The 18,932-nt window shown below is 38.1% G+C and overlaps 1 long non-coding RNA gene across 2 annotated transcripts in view; it reads right to left on the reverse strand.

Annotated features, from left to right (window-relative positions):
* Window positions 1-18,932, reverse strand: part of LOC111940607 (uncharacterized) — a 101,092-nt gene that overhangs the window by 6,142 nt on the left and 76,018 nt on the right. For both annotated transcript variants that reach the window (XR_002869558.2, XR_015280015.1), the window contains exons 3-5: window positions 10,039-10,084; window positions 2,579-2,787; window positions 911-1,040 (exon numbers count right to left, since the gene is read on the reverse strand). This is a non-coding gene — a long non-coding RNA (uncharacterized LOC111940607). The remainder of the gene's footprint in view (window positions 1-910; window positions 1,041-2,578; window positions 2,788-10,038; window positions 10,085-18,932) is intronic.

An 18,932-nucleotide genomic window follows, 5' to 3' on the forward strand; every position in this document is an offset into this window, starting at 1 on the left:
TCTCCATTATATATTAGATTAGACTGATTAGGAGCATCTATAACTCGCATGCATGCTCTGCAGTGCATCCGTTTAGGGCAATAGTAGATCCTTATTGGGTCTAGATCCCTTGGGTCATCTCTTAGTCAGAAACTGCAAGTACACTCCCCTGCTCTTCTGCCAACACATGCATTCCAGACACTGGACAGCCCCAGCAGTGTCCTCCCCATATTTGTTTCTGGTTTTTGAAAAGGAAATTCAAGGCATAGCTTATCCCAACAGGTCACAAATCTGGGCAGCTGGGATCCTCCAAATTCAGCTATGAGATCTGGAGTGACAGTCAGTATTTTTCCTCAAATCCTGATAGCTGAGAGGTGTTGTGGACCTTCAAGCCTGACATTAGACCTCTCAGAATTTCCTGAGTTCAATCGTAGTTTTGTGGACTAGTTAAGGATGAGGAAAATCATCTGAAATGGAATGAGGGTCATATTAGAAGTTACCAATATCATCATGTCCTTAAAGCTCTAGATATGTACATTGTTCAGAGAAACAAAAGAGAAGCTGCATGTGTTTTTCTTAAAAGCATGCAGAAAACCTTATCAAATCACTGATATTTATTTGAAAGAAAACCTGCAAAAAAAGAGGTTTCATAAACTATAATGTACACATGGCAAATGCAATGTTTTAGGAGATTTACATTTTCAAAACAGGCTTTTACTCTGTGGTTCGTGTGAGTGAGCAAACTTACTCTTCTGCCACACAAAACTCCTGTACTTATGAGATTTAACAGCTAAAAATGAAATAAGTGAAGGAAAAAAAATAAGAAAACAATGAAAAAGAGTTTTCCTTTAAGTAGACAAGCACATTTGTTTGTTCTGTTCCCACACTTCACAACTGTAACACAGTATAAACCACTTAAACTCAAACTCACCCTATCAGATAACTGGCTTTTCACTTCTCCATTTGAGTCACAGCCAGATGATGAGTCCAGCCAAAAATACTGCTGATAATCCAATCAGAATTTCTTCACAGTATTTAGTCCCCAAACCCATTAGAGCTTTCTGCAAGGGAAGAAAGACAAGCTACTTTATTTTTCTCTCCTCTGCTTTCATTTCTCCAATGTCCTTTGATATGTGTTGGTGAAGGGTTGGGGTTTTCTTGTAGTTTTGGGGTGGGTTTGGTTCTGTCTGGCCACTTTTATTTGATGTTTTTGTTGTTGCAGTTGTTGGGGGGATTTACTACAATTTAAATTACTTTATCTCCATCTTTAATTTTCCAAGTATATTTCACCTGGGTGGAAATTTGGTCTCAACTTTTTGGAAACCTCCAGAAGATCATTCAACTGGTATTTAGAACACTTAGGAAACTGTGGCTACAAAAATACAAATCAGAAGCATCTGTGACTTCCAGGAAAATATTTAAAACAAAGTGTGAAATGGTATTAGCTTGTTTGTAGATCAGATCCAGATAGTTCAAAACAGTCCATGCTCTGTGTACATTTTTATTCCTGTTAAAAATTTAAAAGGCAACCTTTTAATGTCTTTGCATTAACTTAAATTGTAGTCAGTCTGTAAAACAATCAGAGAGATAGTATTAAAAGTATATTAATAATAAAACAGATGCTTTAAAAATTATAGTAACAACCTGAGTCCATTTTATGTTTCACAGAGCTTGCTTGGCTGAGAATTATTGTACTCCACTCAAATTTCAGACTGGAGCCCTGGGTGGAAAATTCTAACTTTTCACTGAAAAACAAGACTTGATTATCTTGTTTAGTTGCTTTTTAAGAAGAAAATGCCACTTTAGTCCTTATATTAACTCCTGAAATCAGTTAGTTAATTTACTTCTAAGGACTGAGAGCAAAGTATGAAAAAGTCACCCACAGATGACCAAACCATAGCATCTAAGCTGGACAGAGACTTTTTTCTCTGTTAGAAATTATGACAGAAGAGAACCTCTCATTGCTAACCTCATGTAGTATCACCAGCAAAAATGTTTCCAGAAGCAAGGCTTTACCACAGCTAGTACAGGATCTGAATACCAGATACAGAAAGGCACATCCTTAGCAGGTTCATCTTCAGGCATGAGCACAGGTCTGCATTTACTCTACTGCCAGGGTGTAAGTGAAAAATTTTCAAGATAGCTTTAAAGCCAGTAGCATTACTTAGAAACATCTCCTGTATCCCTTTGCTTATCAGCTTCCTTAGCTTTAGTGCTCAATTTTAATATTACTCTAGATTTGAATAGAATATTCAAATAGTAGAATAGACCTTTTCCATATTCCCAGTGCTTGTGCTGATTATTTTGTGACATCCAACCTTGCCAATATCACATATGCCCATACTACTTCAGGGGTACAGATGGACTGACATATCTCCATAGCCATTTCTCTCAGTTAAGGGACAAATTTTAGGAGAAAACACCCCGGTAAGAGTGTTTTTCTCCAAAGAAAAGGGCTCCAATAATCTCTTTTTGCCAGTGAGAGAAATTAATATCAGTGGGTGAAAATGAAAAAAAGGTAAAACTGTTTATTAACAAAACAAGATGCCTGCAAGACACTGAAAAAAAAATTGAACCTCACACCCCACACCCACCTCACCTTGCAGCTGGAAAGTAAAGATGATGGGTTGCCCTCTTGGTCTCAGGGGAAGGGGAGAAAAAAATGTTCACACAGCAGCTGGGAATCTGTTGGATTCTTGGTGTTGATCTCCTCCTCACAGCAGGTGAAATTGGTGGATTTTAGTGTCCTTTCTCATGTTTGTTCAGCTTCTCCAAGGTTTTGGGTTTAGGATAGTCCCTGCCAGCTCCCTGGACAGATAAAAAAAATCCCAAACTGAAAACAGTTCAAGGGAAAAAAAACCAAAAACAAAAAGCCACTGATAGGATTCCTAGTACCACCTCCAAGCTAGAGGAAGCTAAAAAAAAGAGACTTCTTGCTTCAAGCTAGCAGAAACCAATGCAACCAAAAGAACAATGTAGGGCCCTGGTCTGTGCCACAGCCTGAGCACACCAGAGAGAGACCGAGGTTTGAGCAGAGCCCACCTGAGGTTCCCAGGCGCTGGCCTGCCACCTGGTTCAAGTACAGCAGCCACTTCTGGGCATAAAGCAGGTGATTAGGGAACAGAGTATCATCATAAAATCACCCCAAGACAGCATTCTAAATTAAAAATTCTGAATTACTGATAGAATTTTTCTTTGTATAGCTGAAACTGCCGACTTTAAAAATATTAATTCAAAGCATGTATCAGCTCATGTTAGCTATCTTTACATCTACAAATGTCTCTGTTCTCTGTTCAGATTTTTAGAGACCTGTTTTCTCTGTCTGCTGCTGCCAGTAATATAGGCTTATCGAACACAAGCACAGGACAATTGTGCTCAAGTACCTATAAAACTTATTAAGAACACTGAAGCAAAAATTTATCTTTGGCAATTACAGGAGATAAAGCCAAAATATCAATACCCTTTCTGAGAGACTGGATCCACAGATATCTGAGTTGTTTCTTAAATTACAGAGGTACCTACTTCTCCTGTTATACATTCAGGTATACATTACATTAGTTTTGGGACAAATGGTCTTTAAGGAATTCTTACAGCTAATATCTTCTTTAAGGGCTCCACTGAAATTACTTATCATGTTTGTAGTAACACATTGCCTCAGGCCTGAGCAAATTGAATACACATAAATACTGCCTTTAATAAACATAGATTTATATCCTGCTCCTGTTGTAATAGCTTTAAAAAGCAATAGGAACTAAGCACATAGTTTAAAAACTATTGGACAGTCTCCAGATGACCCAAGGCGGCTCCTGTTTTAGAGAAAAAAATACTATTCAATACTCAGACTAGAAGCCAGTCATAAATTGCCTTCTTTTGTCTTGCTTTGTTTTCTACTGAAGCATGAATTGAAGGTCAGTACAATGCTCTGGCATGAGCCAAGCAATCTCCATGACATGCAAAATAAACAAAATCTATTATCCCCTGAGTATGGTTAGGACCTGTCCATCTTCCCTGGATGAAGAGAGAGGCCCTTTATCTTCAAAGAACTTTCTGTGGTAGTCTTATCTTCTGATCCAGCACAATCTGTTGAATTTACACCGTTCATAGACTAATGACCAGACAGACTAAGAGAGAGTAGAAAACATTCCAAAAAAAATCCCATTTCATATTATTCCCCACTGCCACAACCCTTTGCACTGGACCGGGTGGGAGCACATAGAACTGGGTTCTCATTGGTGGCACCACCCCATCTGCCAGCCCCACGCTGCTGCCTTGCTGCTGGCTCACCTTGCTGTGTGGAACACACACACCTCATTGCTCAGAAGGCTACTGCAACACAGGGCCTCTCCTGGACAAGGGGGAGGACACAGCCAGGTAAAAACATAGAGCTTGCAGGAAGTACAAGCTCCAGGATTCAGCCTTATGGATAAAGAAAAGGAAAAGATGCCACAACTTTGTTTATCAGTGGCAGCAGTTGCCACTTCAATGACTTTCACTTCTTGATGTTGGCTGCAAGGAGTGATTCATAAACTTTGGAGTGAGCCCTGGGCTGTGTACCTAGCACACAGGAACTTTGGGAAGTCAATGCTGAGCAGCTCTGTTAGCGTCACAAGAACTCTGGTGTCTACACTGAATACCCACATTTAATAGCAGTATTGCAGAAAATATTCATACTTTTTTCACACTTGTTTATTTTCAGAGACCAACAATGAAAAAGGTGCCAAACTTTCTTCAGATCAGAGGGTAACAAGGTAGAAAGGAGAAGCAGGGTCCTAGAAAATCCTGTTCATAAAAATAAAATGTTGAACATCAATGTATATGGTTTACAAAGGGTGATGGATCAAAATATGTACAGTAATCTCTGGTGATCTCCTTCTCCATTTCCCCATTGAATGCTATTAATCGTACAGCCAGCTATCACTAAGAAAGGTTTGACAGACAAAGTGACAGACGTGTTGTGGTACCTGCTATCTCAGGAATTGCTAAACACTTATTACACACCACATTTAATTGCATAAACCGTTTTAGATTTAGGGAAAGAAAAAAAAATATAGTGCTCTTCAGTCCTTAAAATACTGGACTTAAATTAGAAACCAAGTCAGAGACACAGGGTCTTGAAAGGGAGTTTAAAACAATGAAGAAAATGTAAATTCAGCAATGAAGGTTGAATCTCCCAGAGAGGAAACATAAACTTTCTACTGATTTCAAATGAGTTTTCCTCCAGGGCAGTGCTGTCCTCTGCTTCCCCTTGGGGTTCATCTGGCTTTCTTCAGACTCTATGTGTTCTCAGATCCCTTGCTTTCCCTCACTCTGAAGGGAATCAATTGGTCTGCCCAATATGTCACCCCTTCAGTGTATTTTCTAGACCAGCTTGATTTACAGGCTGATTCCAATAAGTAATATCAACATGGGAGCCAGTCCTAGGCACTTTAATGGGTCAGAAGAGGAACTCACATCACCTCTGGATCCAAGGACAAAGAATGTCTTTTCAGAGACACAGAAATATTTGGGCATCAAAGTAAATGACACAATCACTCTTCATAAAAACAAGTAGAGGATCCATTTTACAGTATTTGAACAGAACAGAAACATGTATACGAGCATAACATCACAGAAATAGAACTTGTTTAAGAAGGATGCGGTTTAAGTGCTGCATGTGTGCATTTTCAAATCCATGTTTTTATCATTCCTGATAGCCAAGGAAAGTTGAAAAGTATAAGATACTGTTTATAAATATCTGATTTCCTCCAAGTCATCAGTTTCTCCTACACAGAATGTCAAACACTGGACGTTGGGAGGCTGTGATGCAATGACACAGGCTTTGTTAGTGGGCTATCTAAACAAATACCCACCCCTCACTCCTGGTCTCCTTCAGATCACTTCCTCTGCACTGCTGCTGAGACACTGAGCCATTTTATATCAACGATCTTCTGTGGCTGAGGTGAGTTTTGGTTGGCTTGCAGAAAGGAAGTCACAAACTCTTGGGGATTAATCCAGCATTATTGCCATTTAAATGGGAGAACTTCAGGACACAGTGTACTTGCAAGTCACCTTTCAAGAGCCATATTCTTCATTTATGGAGGGAAAAGAGAGAAATAAGGCATTAATATAAAAATTTATACTGGAAAAATGCAAAAAATAAAAGCCAACTGAAAACCTGGCTGATCTTTTCCTGGACTGCATTACTTGTCACTATTTATTTGAGAATTGGAGATTTTGTCTGCATCTTACATCTGTAAGAATTTCCAGGAGAGTTTTTAGAACAGTTCTTGTGCTGAAAAAAAAAAAAAAAAAAGCTATATTTATAGCTAAAGATGAAGAGGAGTACAGCTTTTGGGTTTGTGCATAAAATACTTTGAAAATGGCAGAGGAAAAATATTTACAGGCATGTGATAGAAATGCAATTGCAGTTGTATAATAAGCATGAAATTCAAGAAAGAAAAGTTTAAATTTTCTTCTACAGAATAAATAAATGAATATTGTGGAGGCCAGTGGGCCAATTAACAATGAACCCACAACTCTCCCTTGGAGGGAAAGCTCCTAGAAGAGTTCTTCCTCTTTTGGGGCAACAAAAGGAGTCACTTCCAGCATGCCTTGCAGCCCCTGCAAATTTTATGTATCCCATGCAAATTCTGTGTACTCTATTGGTCCTTCCCTTTTGCTCTGCCCCTGAACCCTCAGTGGACTAGTCGTGATGCTCCTGTATAAGCCCCTGTTTCCCTCTGACTATCTGGAGTCTTTTGTCCCTGACCCCTTTGTGGAAACCAGAGTTCTCCTTGTTCCTGGCCCAAGAATAAAGGCTTCTTGTGGAACACCACACGAGGCTCCCGTCCTTCCTTTTGTGTCTCCCAGATATCAACCGAAGAGCTGCAATGGCTCAAGAGCCCTTTTCAGGGCTCAGGGCTGAGATCACTCTTGGCAGGGCAGGGAGTGCCTGAGCACCCAAGAGTGTCCTTCCAGGGACGCTTCTCTGGGAAGGCCACGGCACCCAGACCACTGCTCAGACCTTGGCAGAGTACGGCTGGAAACTAACTTTCTAAGCGCAGTGTGCACTTACACAAAATGTGTAAGGCATTAACTCAATGAAAAAGAGACCTTTTGATGTTTACAAATATTAGATTTCATTTAGATTTATTTAAAAATCTAGTCTGATCTTTGCTCAGCATTTGTTTACTAATTTTTACCAATTCTAACACATTCCAAGTGTTTTTGATAGGTGTTTTATATATCACAGTGCATTAGGTTTGCATGGCCAGGTTTTTGGTACTACAGGGGTGGCTTCTGTGAGAATCTGCTGGAAGCCACCCCCACCCCCTGTTGAAACAATCCCAGCTGGCTCCCAGACAGACATGCTGCTGGCCAAGGCTGGGCCAATCAGAAATGGTGATAACGCACCTGTGATTATAGATTTAAGAGCAGGGGACAAGAAATGTGATTGCACTGATGTAACTGCAGCCAGCAAAGAATGTGGTGAGAACACATGAGAGGAACAGCTCTGCAGGCACCAAGGTCAGTGCAGAAGGAGAAGGAGGAGGTGCTCCAAGCACCAGAGCTGAGATTCCCCCACAGCCCCTGGCACAGCCCATGGTGAGGCAGCTGTGCCCCTGCAGCCCAGGGAGGTTCATGGGGATGCAGAGATCCACCTGCAGCCCATGGAGGAGCAGATGGATGCCTAAGAGAAATCTGGGGGAGACCTGTGCGGCTGGGGCCTGCAGGCCTGTGGAGAGAGTAGTGCACTCTGAAGCAGGTTTCCTGGAAGGACTTGGAATACCAGGGGGGACCCACACTGGAATAGGCTGCATCTAAAGGTCTACACTCCATGGAAGAATGATCTGGAGCAGTTTGTAGAGAACTGTTGCCCTCAGGATGGACTCATGAGAGAGAAGTTTGTGGAAAACTATCTCCTGTGGTAGTTTGTGGGAGCCCACTGGAGGAGGAAAAGGACTCCTCTACCTGAGCAGCAGCAGGAAGAACTTGTGATGAAGCGGTTGTAACCCAAATTCCCTGTCTTCCTGCAGCATTGTGAGGGAGTGGATAATGTTGCCCGGAATCAGAAGGAAAACTTTTCTAACCAATATTAAAGTAGTAGTACAAGGAGCAGATCTTCAATGAAAGCTTTCTGGTGTACAAAACATAGAACAGTACAGGAGTTCTACTGTTTTTATAAGGTTAATTTATTAGTATGTTTAGCAGGTGCATCCAATAAGAGATCAGTTGCCCCAACAATATGCCCTTGGGTCAGCCCCTTGGAGTTGCTCCAGGGGCTTATTTTCCCTATTTCTTGTTATGTTATGTCTCTTAAGTTCTACTGCAAAACAGTGTCTTTGATAGAAATTCTTTTCTTGAAAATAAGAATTTTAAGAATGTGACACAGCTACTTTTCTAAAATGTGAAAAAAGGTACTAAGGTGCTAGAGGCCATAGAACTAGGCACTAAAAATCCACAAAGCTACAAATATATGAAAAATATATAAAAACAAAAAGAAAATCTTTAGGCATCAGTAAAGCTTGAGAAAGAGGGAGGAGTTGGGAAAAGGTGTTTTTAAAATTTATTTTACTTCTAATTATACTATTATCTGGTTTTGTTAGCACTAAATTCAATTAATTGCCACAAACTGAGTATGTTTTGCCCGTGACACTATTTGATGACAGTCCTTAGCTCATCTCATGAGCCCTTCATATTTTCTCTGCCCTATCTGGTTGCAGAGGGGAGTGATAGAGTGGTTTGAGTGAGTGTCTGGCATCCAGCCAGGGTCAACCCATTATACACAAGTATTCTGAACATCTCTTTTCTTCTCATTTGCTCTCTTCTTGATTTTGCTAGTGAAGCCAAGACAAACTGTAGGATCTAAAACACACAGGTAGAACTTTACAGCAGAAGGCACTTGTACTGAATTTTAATCCCTTATTAGATTTTAGGAGCAATTATATTTCCTGTAGGGAAAAAGCCTCCAAACCTAAAAAACAGCCCCAAATGAAAAATCCTGTGAAGGAATCAAATGATGACAGAAGCCTTACATGACACTCTTGGAAGACAAGGAACTTGGCATAAATCCTTCCACTTGCATAAATCTGTTCCGAAAGTCAGTAAAATTACCAAGTTGTAAACCAATGCAAAACTTTTTCTTATAAACTGACCCTGCCCCTCTGTGCTTTTTTTTTTTGCCTTTTCCATTTCCTTCACACATTTCAGTTATGTCTTTTCCAGTTCCTTTGGACTACACCACTTCACAGATGGGAGAATTTATTCCTACAGCTTCAAATCTTAGGGCCCTGATTCAGACTGGGACCTTTGGCTACCACAAGATAACACCAAGCTAGAAATATGCCTTTTTTCCTCAAAAATGTTTTCAAATGGGACTACCAAATGGTATATGAGAAATGTAGTCCTATTCATGCTAGTAGCCATTGTCTCACATACAAAACACACCAAAACCACACATATGATATGCCAGTAACACTGATTCATCCATCTGAATTTCTCTTCTCCCTTTTCCCTGAATACTTCTAATGTGATCCATCATTTTTCTGACTGTGAACCCTTCATATCTTATGTTACATACCAATTAATGCAATGTCTTGAGATGAAATCTGAGAAGATAAAATATTAGATGCACAAGCAGGCCCATTTCTAATAAAGTACCAAGCTTTCTGTAATGGAAACTTATTTTTAGAAAGTTAATAAAGAAAGTCATCTTCCAATCTACAGGCAGTAGGAAAATTAACAATTGTTTAATCATCATGCAGATCAGTAACATGCTCAATGTTAAGTGTAAGACTAGTCATTGACCCTTTCCAGTGAATGAATAGATTATTATGTTCAACATTTCAATTTAGCCCAATACCACAAGTGCATTGTAATTGGGGTTTTATTATACAGCCACATAAATAATGCAGTATTTTTAATACTCCATAGACTCTAGAATACCACACTGAAAGTAAGTAGTATACTCTGTTTAATTTTTACTGACATTAAAGTTGTAAGGAACACAGAAATTCCAACAGCTTTAAAGAAAAAAAATCAACACTATAGCAATGAAATTGTCTAGCTTTAGCACAGTACCTGTCAATCAATATGCGGACAGTTGGTTAGGAAAGGAATCTGTAATCTGAAAAAGAAAGTAAGGACATTGTGATAATAAAGTCTGACTTAATATAGTCATTCTTTTTCCTCTATACTAAAATAATATCCAATGTAGGGTATTTTAAAATTTAACACTGCAAACAAAAGCTCCATACATTTCACTATTTTCTTGAGCTCTTACGAAAACAATATATTCTTTTCTAGCTCTGCAGAAAGAGCAAGGACTTTAGGGAAAACACAGTGCTGAGCAATTGCTTTCAACACAAGGATCTCTAGAGAGGCTCTGTTTCACTCTCTGTAGGAAAGGACCTTTTAGGTTATTTTGTGATTCACCAGTTTTCAGATTGAAGAGAGCAAAAGTCTGAAAAACATAAGTGTGATGCAGTGAAAGCCATCACAGAAGGAGGGTTGGATGTAGACATTCTGATGTGAGTGGGAGTTATTTGGACAATGAGCAATACTAGCTCTGCTCCTGGGCTTTCTTTTTGAGTATCTGCCTTTCTGACTGACACAGGCCAAGATTTCTCTTGCTTCAACTGCTTCCATTCATACACAAAACTCTAACAGCACAATTGTGTGCTTATTGACTCAATGTTGCCTTCTCAGCTATAGGTATGAGCATGCCTGCTGGTATTGCAGCACAGCACTAATCCTTCCCTTCACATTTATCAGAAGCCACAGCACATATGTGTGTATTTCTAATGCACACACAATTCTCAGAGCCTGTTCTCTGCCCAGACACCTTTTCTGGGCAGTTCATGGATATGTTTAAATTACTGTGGTCATCTTCTCAACAGGTCAGCACCACCAAGTGCTCTTTAAGGATTTTCCAAACATCTTCCACATTTCTAAAATTCACAAGTAGCCCTGATTTGGGTTTTTTTTCTATCAGTAGCTCAGTGTATTTTCTCAGTGTGATCCAGTCCTGGTGTAGTGCTCTATAATTACTTAGTGATTCGCTAAATCATGACATCCTCACCACGAATCCTTGAGCATTATGTTCTGTATGTCACGATTTGCATGGAATCTTTTTTCAAAAACTAGCTGCTTAGCTAGTCAATAAACTAATTTGAGTACTAAAAGTACAGGATAATAATGCTCTTTGATCTTTCAAAGATCTTTTAGATCTTCTTTGAGCCAACAGAACAAACCAAATATTCCTCAGCCTTAGTTCCTCTGTTTGTTATTCTGCATACCACAACTAATCCTATAATTCTTAAAAGTTCTTTGACTTCACAGCAACAGATTTCAATCTTCTACCTACCAAAACACACAGCTGTAATCAGTTTTAAACTTCACTAGACGAGTTTCTTTACAAACAGGTTTCACCATCAGAGTTGTTGCTCTGAAACATACCCTTAACTTTTGTATGGTCATTAATTTCTCCTTGGCTGATTTGGAGTTTTATTAATTCTGCCAAAAATTAAATATTCTGAAATGAAAGGAAACCAAGAAACATCATCACATGCTCATGTCTGAGACACATAAAATGTAAGTTGCTGAACGGCCTGTCAGCAAAATATCAGTGATCTGTGAATTGTAATACTTGTAATCTTTACTGACTGCTGTGCAGCAACCAACCCTGGGTTGGAAGTAGTGAGCTACTTCTTGCTTGCAGGAAGTGCATTTACAGGCACTTCAAGATGTGTAAGTCCAGAACCAGAGGAAAAATATCAATGTGGCTGTGAGATATGGAGTGTGACATCTCCCTGCTACTGCCATGTCAGAGTTGCTAACATAGAGTACAATGGGTGGGTGAATAATTCTAGAAAAAAGAACAGTCCATCAAGACTAGGAAGAAAGGAGGAGGAAGGATACTGAAATAAGAGATTTTTCTTCTCTCTAACACAAGGACTTCTGTAATTTCTTGATATTATGACAAAGACCACAAAAGTGTAATGTAACTCTCTCTCTTTTCACAATTATTCCCATAATTAATACTACTGATTCAAACAAACATCATTTTTTTCATCTATAATGGTGTAGCCAACAGGACTATGGAAGGGATCATCCCCCTTTCCTTGGCACCAGGGAGGCCACATGTCAAATCAGTTTTGGACCCTCACTCACTACAAGAAAGACACTGAGGTGCTGGAGCATGTCCAGAGATGGGTAATGGAGCTGGTGAAGGGACCACTAGTCTTATAAGGAGCAACTGGAGAAAAGGAGGGTCAGGGTGGACCTTATCACTGTCTGCAACTATCTGGAAGTTAGTAAGAACTGTAGTTCTCCTGGGTAACAACGGACAAGACAAGAGAGCAGATGTCTAGGACTTAGAAGAAATCCAGGCGTTATGCCTTTCAAACATAACTGCTGTGTGGTTCTGTGAATTAGCTTTTGCTATGTGCAGTCAAGTTCTGAAGACTGATTGGTTCTTATTTCTCCACAGTATATCTCCTGCCTCCTTTTTTTTTGTATACTCCTGACCTTTACATAATACCTGAATAAACATATACTACCCTGAAAATCTCAAGCCTTGAAAAAACATTATCTATACAAATTCATTATGCGTGACAAAAAACGTAGATGATTTGCCATAATCTTCCAAAATATTCCTGCTAGGCTTAGCCTAAAATCCTCTGTGTTCTCTGGTCTATTTTTGTAGTCTGTTGCCATAAAAATAAAAGTGACTTATAATTAAAATAATATCCACTTTACAGTTCTGGAATGCTGTAATTTTTTTGTTGTTGTTGTTTTCTCTAAAAATGTTACAATGCTGAGAAACAACATGGTACAAAATAGAGACCAAATTAAAATACATATTTAAGATAGCATGTGGAATCAATGTGATACCTAAGAAACATCTGACAAACAAAACTAGAACTCTGAGAGGTTCTAAGGTTCATTATCAGACTGGCAATGAGACTTCTGCTTACATGCACCAGTAATGTGAGCTACCTGAAGGACAGCCTGGCTAGAGGGGAAAAAGATACTGAACTGAAGAAAATGTCTGCTGGAAAATACTGACAGAAAAAGGCCAACTTGGAAGCTATGAACCTGGGAGCTAAGTTTATGAACCAGTACCTTCCCTGACAAGGGCAGCTGGTCTCTTGGAAATACTGTTGGTATACCTAGAAAGAGGAGACATCCTGAGATACTATTAATAAGTGCAAACACAAGGAATTGAAATGACACCTGGTAATTCAAGAAGGTGGAAAACAGTCTAAGAAAAACAGAAATTTCTCTGAAAGAACAGACAACCCCATCATCAGCTGAAAAACAGAAATTGAATCATCTATTGGCTGCATGAAGCAAAGACATTCTATGCCATTTTATGTCTCTAATATAAAACAAGCCTAATTTCTACCCAAAGCTATGTCTCTCTTCCTGGTAGCATACCTTTCCACACCTACTTTTTCTTTTCTAAATAGGTTGAATTCTCCACATTAACTTTCTATGAGATCTTGGGTTCACACTCCACATTTTGTACTACAGATCACCTTTGAAGTGAGACAGCCTGTAATCTTTTTTGGACCCACATTTGTACTCTCATTTCTGTGATGGTTGGGTTCACCTCTGGGATTAGTTTGGCCCCCACTTTGGGTGGTCTATCCCCTTGTGAAATCTGTCTGATTCCCTTTATATTGATATTATAAATCCATGTAAATAATCTATCACGTTTGGTATTACACTGTTGGTAAGTGGCTTCAGTAATGAAAAGTTCATTGTAAAAATACATACCTAATCGGTAGTTGCTGTTAGTGACTGTTGTTCTACGACTGATTGCTGCTATCATACTACTGCTGCCATACTATTGACTGATACTATATTATTGACTGGAATAGATGGGTGTATATATATATATATATATGTACATCTGTGTGTGTACATATTTAGTTTATTAATCATAAGTATACTTGCTATAGGTGATTTTTTACTATGTTTTTTTGTGCCAGTTTACTTGTTGGTTTTAAATTTTGTTGTATTTGTGGTAATCTGTAATAAAGCAGAGAAATTTAGAGGATAAAGTCTCCATATGCTTGAGCACTAGGGAATCCTAGAAACCTATGGTCATAATCTCCATACACCCTCCCTTTTTTTCTCAACACCCATGCACCTTCATCTCCTTACCATTAAAGCATTATCAACAAAGCGATACAAAAACCATATGGGCACATTCCTTGCACACAAAAATATCTTGGTGGCATACTAGTTGCCAATTTAGTGCCTCTGGCTCTATTTCTCAGTATTTGAGTATATAATCTGCTGATTTCAGGTACTTCTGGATAAAAATCAATAACCTCTGCAAGGCTCTTAGTTGCCCAAAAACTGTTAAAGGCAAAAAGAGGTGGAAAAGAGGACAGTCACTGGAAAGGACAGAAAGACAGGGAGACAAAAGGAAAGTTAAAAAGCAGTCAGAAAAGACTATCTACCTTAAATTTCCCACCTATAAATGCAGCTGATGGTATTTTTATCTTTTACAAATTACTCAGTTGTATTCAAGTCTGAGTTTAGTGCACTTCAGTCAATGCAAAATACCTCTCAGTCTCATCAGGATGTGAATTACTGATTGCAGGTGGCAATGTATGTGTAATCCCGATAATGTGACTGACATTCTGATTTTATTTTTGCATGCCTACTTGTGACTTAGTAATACTATAACCTGCCTGTAATCTACTGCATACAAGAAAAAATGATAGGCAGAGCATAGCACTCTGCTTCACAAAGATTTAGGGAATTTGAAAATCTGCATATAAAGGAATATATCTGCAAAATAAAGTATTGCAGAAAAATTTTAGTCTTTTAAAGTCTAAGCACACTGGGTAGAAGTCATCTTACTGAAATTTAGACATCTAAATTAGGCATCAAATACAATGTTACCAGTCAGCCTCCGTTTACAATCAACAACAGGAAACAGGTACTTCTGGGAGAAATTAGTCAAATCCATGCCAAAAGCCAGATGAAGGACTGGATTAATTATACTATATACACACACGTATATATACTAGGTATATATACTTTGTAACTATATTCTATACACCGAGAATTCATACCTCACCTTTTATCTTTTGATGCTAATGAACTGCACCTCTAAAAAAAAAATATATATATATATATATACTTACCTCAGTCTAGGAAAATTATACCTTAAGGGAAATGAGATTTACCCAACTTCCCCAAAATAGCATAAGTATACAGATTGGGGCAGAAATATGACACCTAAAATGCCATATATTTCTTTCAAAACATGCAAGTACTCACACTGGGGCAAGTGTGTTTCTTAAAAAAAAAACCAATACAGTCTGAGCCAAGAGAGCAGAAAGACCACTTTTTCATAGGAACTATAGAAGGCAATTAACCACAGGAAAAAAAATCATGATTTGCAGAAAAAACTGAATCTAAATAAGGGGAGCATTGCTTTTACGGAGATATTGAGAAGACAGCAGGAATGACAAACTTTACATTACCCTGTTCTAAATATTATTATATCCTCAAATAGTTTCTTGTAAAATGAGTAAGCCTCTGTATTTGTTTGTCTTTGCCTTTCTATCTCCCTGAAGAGCTGAATGGTTAGTCAAGACTAGCTCCCTACAGAAGTCATGTCCAAGGTGAGGATGGGTCAGCTGCTCTGTTTCTGTCACTGGGTTATCTGAGTGTCAAAGCCTCTGCATCTGGGAAGTGAAACAAGTGGACTAAATCATGCAGCTAATGTGCTCAAAAATTCAAGACAAAAAGTCAAATAGATACACAGTCAAAGGCAAGTTTTAAGAAAGCATCCAATACAGTGAGACCTGAGTTCAACAGCCTCACAAGCAAGGAGCCAGAGAAACTCTTTATGTGGACCATACCATTGCACAAGAAAAGATGCTTGGGGAAAAAAAAACCAAAAAAACCAAAAACAAACAACCAAAAAAAAACCCAACCAAAAACCAAAATGTTTTTCTCCAAAAATGACAAAGCAGTTTGGAGTGTTTCTTCAGAATATATTCCCTGAAATTTCCTCAAGAGCTGAAAAAAAAATATTTTTTTACAGATAATTTAGATTAGTATCACCAACTGCATTTTAGAGTGAACATTGGTTTCCATTCTTTTTCTCAATTTGCTTGACGGCAAGCAAACAGCTATGCCCTGATGATCTGAGTATCAGAGTGATCAGCAGTCTGCCAAGTCTTTCCCATAAACTATCATATTTGAAACAATTAATAGGTAGTTTCAGTCATAGGAAGGAATCACTTCTTTTAAGTTCTGGGAAAACATGTGGCTTTTTGGTTAGGTGTCTTGGTTTGAAAAGATAGGTGTCTGCTAAGGAAAGCAGAAACTTCTTTTTTTTTTTAATAAAAATGTAAATCACGCTCCCCTCTGAGTTGTTATAATCTTGAAATCAAGAGCCTCTCAGGCAATTATATGGGAATAGGAATAACAGTTCTTTACTTGGAAAATTAAAATAAAAATGCAGTAGTACAAAAAAAAGCCAACCCACCAAAAGAGTCAGAATGCAACCTGACACCCCTGACCACTTGTTTCACTGCTGGTAGCAGTCTGATTAAATGGTGGCTGCAGCCCTCCTGCAGTGACAGATGTGGTTCTGTTGAAGCAGTAATCCTCTAGGAGAGTGTAGTTTTCCTCTGAAGGTCCAGTGGTGGTGTAGAACTGTCTGATCTTCTGAGAATCCAGTGGAAAAAGGCTGCTTGTGGTGTTCCAAGTCTCAGATTATATCCAGGTAGGAATGCTTGGCTCCTCCCCCTGGGTGGAGCATCTCCCAGTGGGATGATGTAATTTTATCAGCCACACAGTGAGACTCACTGGCCCATTAACAGGAGATATCCCCCTGGAGGGAGGATGGGTTGTGGAAGAGATAAAGAACACTGCCCCAGCTGGTTTTAACAGATGGTAATGGAATTTATACTTTTGCTTATACCTTGCATTGCAACCCAAGACATTAGGCTTAGTAAGTGACTTTTTAGATCAGTGTATTGAATTTTGTATCATCTCAAATGAGGAAAAGAGATTAATACAAACTCCAAGGTTACTAGAAGCCCAAAAATCCACTTTACACATTTCATATCTTTAGAAAAACAGCAGTTGTAACCTGAATCTTCATTAAAAAGAAGTGGGTCTCTGTGAAACACAAATCCATTGGAATCCAGACCTATTGGATGTTTTTTTGTTACTCATACATATGTACTCTGCCTGAAATTTTCAAGTGGTTGTTTGGGTTTTTTTCTGTTGACAAAACTGGGACAAAAAGGTTCAACTCCTTTAGAAAACAAAGAATGTTGGAGAAAAGCAAAATTAATTCCATGTATTACGATATAAGTTTTTAAAACCTTCCTACCTGGGAACACAAAGGAAATTAAGTATGAAACTTCTTGCCTGTCACTGTCCTGGGCAGCAGATAGCGTGTCTACAACTGTCAGTCCTTTTTGCACTTAAATGCAATTAAATGCAATTTGCAATTAAAAAACTATTTATTTTTTATAAAAATGCTACATCCTTCCCAGTGTCACTCAACAATTTTATATCCAACAAAGTGATATCAAAAGTAAAAAAATACTAGGGCCAGTGTTTAGACAAGAAAAACATACTGAATTTTTTTGTGAATTGATGAACAGCAATTGAAAATATTTCTGGCATTGTTAGAGGAGGTTGTGTGGGTTTCCGGACAATAGCTCCTAACTTTGTGTGCTTCACCATCCCATAAAATGGAGATATTACCTGATAGTACTCTTGTAATTGTTGTGTTTGTTTAATTAAATTGCTGATAGCAATAAATCTTACAGGAATTTGAGCAAATTACTGCATTTCAAAAGAGAGCTCATCACATGGTCAAGTCCTTTGCTTAATTCACTTAACAATTTTGTGAATTGTGGCCCAGGACAACATATTTTAGGTAGGAGGTTATTTACATTAAATATAAATTATTGTTGAATTTGTAAAATCGTCTGAATATCTGTTAAGCACGAAGTTTTTTTCACTTCTCTTTTTGTTAGCAGAAAATAGATTATCCTTTCCTTCTTCAAGTGACATAAAAGCAAGTCATACCCATGCCTTTTTAAATTATGCAAAAAATTTTGAAGTAATATTATGGAGTTTGGTCCAAAGTAATACATTATCCCAAGTGATATTTTGCTAGACTCCCTGAATCAGATACACGAATTGAAATACATCTTCTTCCTTCCTTTATAACCTACTGCTGTAGTTAACATTGAGGGGTTCATATAATTTGAAGATATACAAATAATTTCCATGATACAACAGATGTTATTTTATCCCACTGTCTTCACTTATTTTTGAGGTCTTTCTTTCTGAACATGTCTAGGTAAATGCACATTAATCAATGCCATTTCAGTTAGTTATGACACAGGCATTCAATCATTTACCAAAAATAAAGAGATTTAGAAAACTACAAGTACACAGATTTTGCTCCTGCCGCCTTCTTGATTCTCACAAAACCCAATCTCCATCACATAATTTATTTCAACATAACTTGTTGTTATTCAGATTAGCTGTATATATTTAATATATACAGCTAATAATAATATAATATATATTATATTTATATTTAAGATATCTATGAGATTCAGAAAATACTAGTTTTCTGGCAAGTCATATACATTTTTTCAGAAAGTTAATTTTAGAAGGCAAATAATGGCATTCCAGGGAATTAAGGAGAAGATGACTGAGAATTGAATAACATTGCCTTATCCATTCAAAGAGGATGTTGTCCATTCATCAGCTTGATACATTTTGTTAAGACTGTCAGCAGCTACAAAGTGATAAGATAATGAAAAACATTAATTTTAATTATCTAGAATATTTCCCCCATGAAAGTTGAAAATAGCTTCAGTTCATTCTAGTAATGAAGGGATAAAGAAAGTATTAATTTTATAGCTAGATACAGTTGAGTAAACAAATGCTGCATAGTTTACAAA

The sequence above is a fragment of the Cyanistes caeruleus genome, chromosome Z (assembly GCF_971803275.1).
Source record: "Cyanistes caeruleus chromosome Z, bCyaCae1.hap1.1, whole genome shotgun sequence".
NCBI lineage: Eukaryota > Metazoa > Chordata > Aves > Passeriformes > Paridae > Cyanistes > Cyanistes caeruleus.